Below are 6000 nucleotides of genomic sequence, written 5' to 3'. Positions count from 1 at the left end.
TTCACATGTAAGCTTGTTTGGATTCTGCTTCTCACGCTACTTTGGGGAGAAGGCAGGGGAGGTGTAGGCATCTGTGTTTTATGGCCAAAGAAGCCCAGATGATGACTGATGACCCAATGACTGCTCAAGGTCTTCCGGGCAGGGAGGCAGGTCTTTGACCCAGACCCAGCTTTGCCTCCACCACACCCTTTTGACACTGGAGTTGACCCTCCAGGAAGAAGGACTCTGGCTCCAAGGTGTAAAGAAAAGCCATGTGCTGCGTTCCTAAACATCACCAGATATTTCCAGGGGAAAATAGTAGCTTCAGTGTGACCATTAGCGGCCACACCTTCGTGAGCCTCGGCAGGCAGAGCCGCCATCCCTCTGACTTTGTAACAAGGTACAGACAGAAAGTGGAACCAGGTATGGACTTTGTGCTGGAGAATCCTCCCTCTTATAAAAATACGTGAAGCCTGTACTATTTATGATATTATTTTAGCATTTATCACACTTTACTTCTTTCTCCCTTCCTCTAGGGCACCTGCGAACCATGGGCAGACAGCTTACATTTCTCCTCCCACCTTTGTTGAGTCCTCACTCTGTCGAGTTTTCCACCCAAAGTAGATTAACTTAGAAATTGGCATTCTCTCTGGCTTGCGCACATGCGTGCACACGCAAACACACACACACACACACTGCTTGTGGATATCATTTTTTAAAAATAGCTTTATTGAGATATAAATTCAGGTACCATACAATTCAACCATTTAAAATGTACAGTTCAATGGTTTTGGAGATATCACACTTTTTTTTTTTTTTTTTGCAGAGGAAGATTTTCCGTGAGATAACATCCACTGCCAATCCTCCTCTTTTCGTTTGTGAGCCACTGCCACAGCATGGCCATTGACAGATGAGTGGGGTAGGTCTATGCCCAGGAACTGAACCCAGGCTGCCAAAGCAGAGTGCACTGATCTTAACCACTAGACCACTAGGACTGGCCCTACACTATTTTTTTTAACTGTGGCAAAATATATATAACATGAAATTCGCCATTCTAACCATTTTTAAGTGTACAGTTCAGTGGTATTAATTACATTCACATGTTGAACGATCATCACCACCATCTATTTCTCACAGGTATCCTTTTTTGGTCTTCCTTGTCCTCTTTCTCTCCCTCCCTTCCTTCTTTCCTTTTTATTTTGTAAGGAGACGGGGAAGTCCATCTCCGCCCCAGCCCTGGGCTTCCCCATGAGCATCCCCGCTGCACTGCCTCACTTTACATCCTTCTATTTAACCAGCATAGCCCAAAACTTGAAGGCAAGGGGTTGGCTTGATCATAAGTGAATTTCTGGCCGCTCCCAAGTCCTCATGGCACAGAGAGAACATTCTGCTTCTGGGACATGTCCTGGGTGCTCAGCTCTCCTGCCGAAGGGGAACCACTTGAGGCTGTGTAGCCTCAGTGTGAGTCCCTGAATTCACCACAGGGACTCAGCGAATGTCTGCGGAATGGCCTGGGGGACCCTGAGGCTCTCTCCTACACTGGCCCAGATGCAAGCACCTGTAGGGGTTGCTGGAGGAATTTCTCCCCAGCTGAATGTTAGATTTTGAATTTCTTCCTTCTTCTCTTCATCACCTTAGCTTGCCTCCTATCACTTCTTTCTTGTTCTAACTGGTGTGAGGAAAGAACCTTCTGGAAATTCAGCCTGATTGGATGCTAATGTGGGCACAGCATTTTGATGCTTCCCCATGGCAGGTGGGAGAAGGTTGGTCCTGAATGGGTGTCAAGTGCCGGATCCTTATTTCTGGGTTCTGGGGCCGGGGAGCCCCTCCTAGTAATCCACTTAGAGGGGAAGAGAGGGAGGGAGGATGAACGGCTTTCCAGAAGGGGAAGCACAGTTCCCAGGTGGAGACTCGGGGGCTCTCTGAGCAGGACTGACTTAGGAACCTGTCTGGAAGGCTCCCAACAAGCCCATCTCCTCCACCGCCAAAAGCCATCCTTGGGGGATGTCATTACTGTCATTCCCCATGCCTATCAACACCCGAGGCTCCTTGTAAGGATCCTTTGTGTGATTAAATATACTAGCCTGACAGCCCCCAAAAGAGGGGGTAACATCCCCTAGATGTAAGATGGCTTTTCTCTAAGCCTGAGTGATGGCATGCTGTTGCTAGGTGCCTATTTTTCTGCCTTTCAAATACAAAGTGACTAATGGGGCATATTTCATAACACATCTGCAAGTAGGTAGTTATTCTTATACTTCAATGCCCTTTAAAATATTATTATCTGCCAAGACTTGGACTATGTGCTGGTATGCAAATTAGACATAATAAAGGAAGAAGGGAGAAGTTCTTTGCTCTTGGAAAATCATATTTATAAGGTTAACGAGATTTATATATTGCATCAGGGAACCGGGGTTAGAATGCAAGACTTTTTAAATGAAATAGTTGACAACAATGAAGATTCTCTCGTGTTTTTCCTGCATGAGATCAAAACTTTTCATCTACGCCGAGGTTTAATGAAATGAAAAAAATTCCCCCAAAATCAAAACACATAGAATCCAACTTCAGGAACAAGGCAGACATTCTAAGTTGAATGTTTTTGATTGGTGCTGCCAAGAACAGGAGCAGTGTTTCAAAAACATATGACTTTGCATTTAAAAAAATCAAGCTAAATATTTCAATGAGTTATCCATTTAAGCCCGGAAAGTTGGCACTTTTGTTTTTTGGATAAAAGGGAAAATACCAGGAAAAGTCAATCTAATAAAAGAAAATACGCAAAAAGGGGTAAAAACTTACACACACACATATATGCCCTTCATTAAATTATGAACTACTCTCTAACCAAACAGGAAAATGTGACTTTGCATTAAAAAATCAAGTTAAATTAAATATTTAAACGAGTCATCCATTTAAGCCAGGAAAAGTCGGCATTTTTATTTTCTGGATGAAAAGGAAAATACCAGGAAAATTTAATCTAATAAAAGAAAATACTCCAAAAATGGGAGAAAAATCTTACACACACACACACACACACACACACACACACACACACACATACCCTTCATTGAACTATGAACTACTCTGTAAACAAACAGGAAAATGTTCTGAACCCAGCCTGGTCAAATAATAGATTTAGCAAATATTCTGATTATAGGGAACCACGTCTATCTTAGAGCATGTGTCTGTTTAGTATTAAAATAGAAGCATAACTAAGTTTGTGTTGCTACAGAATCAAATAGCAGCAAAATATACTCAACACTAAAACAATCCTGATGATTCAGTTAACATTGATGACTCAAAGGATCTTTAGCACGTGGGGCCATTATCACAAACTCCAAGTTATAACTGTCTTTGTAGCCATCCACCAGTGCAGGATAACAGAGTGAATAGGATGTTAATTAATCAAATTTAGGTGTTCTGGAAAGGTTTCAAGAAGCTAGCAATTGGTGGATCCACGCAGAAGAGGGCCAAGTCCAGGCTGGTTTTGCTCCTTACTGGGTATACTTTGGCTCAGTCCTGGGCACATGGTACACTCTGGAAAAGTATTTGCTGAATAAATCTTATGAATGAATGAAATAGTAAACAGAAAGTTAAATTGGAATTTTTCTGTTGTTTGAGAATTTCTGCTGATGCTCAAAGCTGAGATGGGTAACATGTGGCCCCATTCTAAAGAGAGATGCAACTTCTATCCATGCATAACTTAAGAGTTGGCCAAAATGATCTAGAGATACAGAAATATTGATATGGATATAGATATGGTTTTGGATTGATTGTAAGGGAATTCTAGTAAGAGTATTGTGCACAAATTCCCTTTTCTTCTCATTGGAGGAGAGGAGGGAGGGCTTTCCCCATCCTTGAGCCAAGTAGGGATGGCTCCAAGAGGACCACTCAGAGAGTCGGGGACTCTTCCAGGAGCAGAGACTAAAATCTCTCTTCCTGGTGGATGCTGGCTGAGCCGCAGGGTCTTGTAGGCCTGCCCTGGCTGTCACCATCTTGTGGGAACAAAAACTCTTCGATGCGGCCAGCACTTCCAGAGCTTGCTGGGACAATACGTGAAAAGTTCTTCTGTGGGCCACGTGCACTCTGAGGATGGAAGCTGGGCTTGAGTCCTCTTGATAGGATCAGCCAAGGTCCCTGACTGCCAGGGAGAGCTGAACCTGGCATTAGGCGGCCATGTTGGGTATCCCATTGACACTGGGACTGCAGGGGAGTCATAAAAACCAGCCAGAGAGGGCATCGTTCCAACTGCAGGCACTGTAAGCCACAGGGCCTGGGTTGGGTGGGGCACATCCAGGGAACTCGCTAAAGTGCCTTCCAAGAGAAAGAACCACTTCCTGAGCATCTGTATTCAGAGGACACTGATGGCTAGATTACAGCAGGCCCAGCTAAGTAAACAGACATTTTTGCTTCTTTCCTCTTCTCCCCACTCTCTGCCCTACCTTGGGGAGTCAGAAGAGGCTAATGAAAGGCAAGAGACAACACAATAATAAAAGACAGACTGTGCAACTTTTTCGAGCTTGACTCAGGCCTGATCTGGGGGAAGAGGAAAGAGCTTTGAATCTGGTGAGAATTTTATGAGAAAGTTTTAAGTGTATTCTGGAATGGGCTCTTTAATATTCTAACATGAGGACAGGTCATTGATACCCGGAAGGGACAGAGTAGTTATGGAATCTGCCTGAGATGTTGACCAGTGAAGAGATCGGATGGAGCAGGTGGGAAGGGCAGTGATGAGAGAGGGAGAAAAATAGACGCTATTTCTTGGTTGCATCCCACCAAGTCCAGCCCATTTGACACACTAATTAGAAGTGAATGGAAGAATGAATGTGTGCATGAATGAATGAATGAAAGAAAGGATTTCCGTATAATTTGGATGTCACTATGGTTACCTATGCAGTGACCCCTGCTCACCCTGTGTAGAGTTCTGATGACATCCTTCCCTCAGCTGCAGGCAGACGAAAGCTCACCATCAGCTTTGAGGTGTGGCTGGGAAAAGGCACCACGCCGGTGAGTCAGGGAAGGCCGACTTCCCGCCACTCCTGACGTCTCCCAGGTGTGCTGCTGGTTGATCATTCACCACCACCTTATCAAATGCTGTAACTGCTGAGTGTCACTTTGGCCCCAGTGAGATACAACTTTCAGTGGGCAAGTTAGCAAAGCACTCAGATGTGACATCATCTGTGTTTGGTGCACTTTGGGCTGCTCAGGACACTCCCTGGACAATAAGCCTGAGAACATGGTAAGAAGTGTAGAAACTTCGCCCCTTGACGCTCTGTGTGTTAGAAGGATGCAGGAAGGGCGAATGGCCCCTGCTTTTACCATTTCTCCCAAGACGAGCACAACACAGCTTCTTTTGCAGAGGTGGCAGTGAAATTAAGTTGGCGAGAAGATCCCTTCTAATCCTGCTATTGAAGCGCAGGGTTCGTGGTGGCCTCCATGACATGCTCCCCATTTTTCTTCTGTAACTTAATTGCATTGCCCTGGAACTGACCGATCACTGTCTGTCCCTTCTTCTAGGGCAGGAGTTTTCTTTTATTCATGATTCTACCCCAAGTACCAGAGAGTAGACCCTCAATAAAGGCCGGCTCAGTGAATGAACTTGATTTGCTCTGATGGTTCTCCCTAAGACAGGTGGAGTCAGGTAGCAGACTCATTTTCCAGAGAGAATGGCTGAGGTACAGATGGGTAGAGTGGTTCGGCCAAGGTCCCAGGTGAAGCAGGAGGACAGGTGAGACCAGGCAAGGTGATGTGCCTCGAAAAATAACATGGAGCCAAATAACTCAGTAAACACAGGCCAAAAGCTAGTTGCCTGGAGGCCAAGGTACCTCTCAGAGCCCAGACTCTTCGCACAGAGCCCCCGATGGTCATAGTGCCACACAGTGCTCCGCTCAGTGGCATTTTACAGATTACCAAATGGTTTTCTAGCCATCAACTCTCTTACTCTTCACAGCGACCTGGTGGGAGGTGGAGCAGACGTTATTATTCACATTTTACATGTCCAGAGAGGTTAAATGACATTCCTGAGGA

The sequence above is a fragment of the Equus caballus genome, chromosome 10 (assembly GCF_041296265.1).
Source record: "Equus caballus isolate H_3958 breed thoroughbred chromosome 10, TB-T2T, whole genome shotgun sequence".
In the NCBI taxonomy this organism is placed as follows: Eukaryota; Metazoa; Chordata; class Mammalia; order Perissodactyla; family Equidae; genus Equus; species Equus caballus.
The sequence above is the reverse complement of the archived record's forward strand: the minus strand, read 5'-3'. Positions refer to the sequence as shown.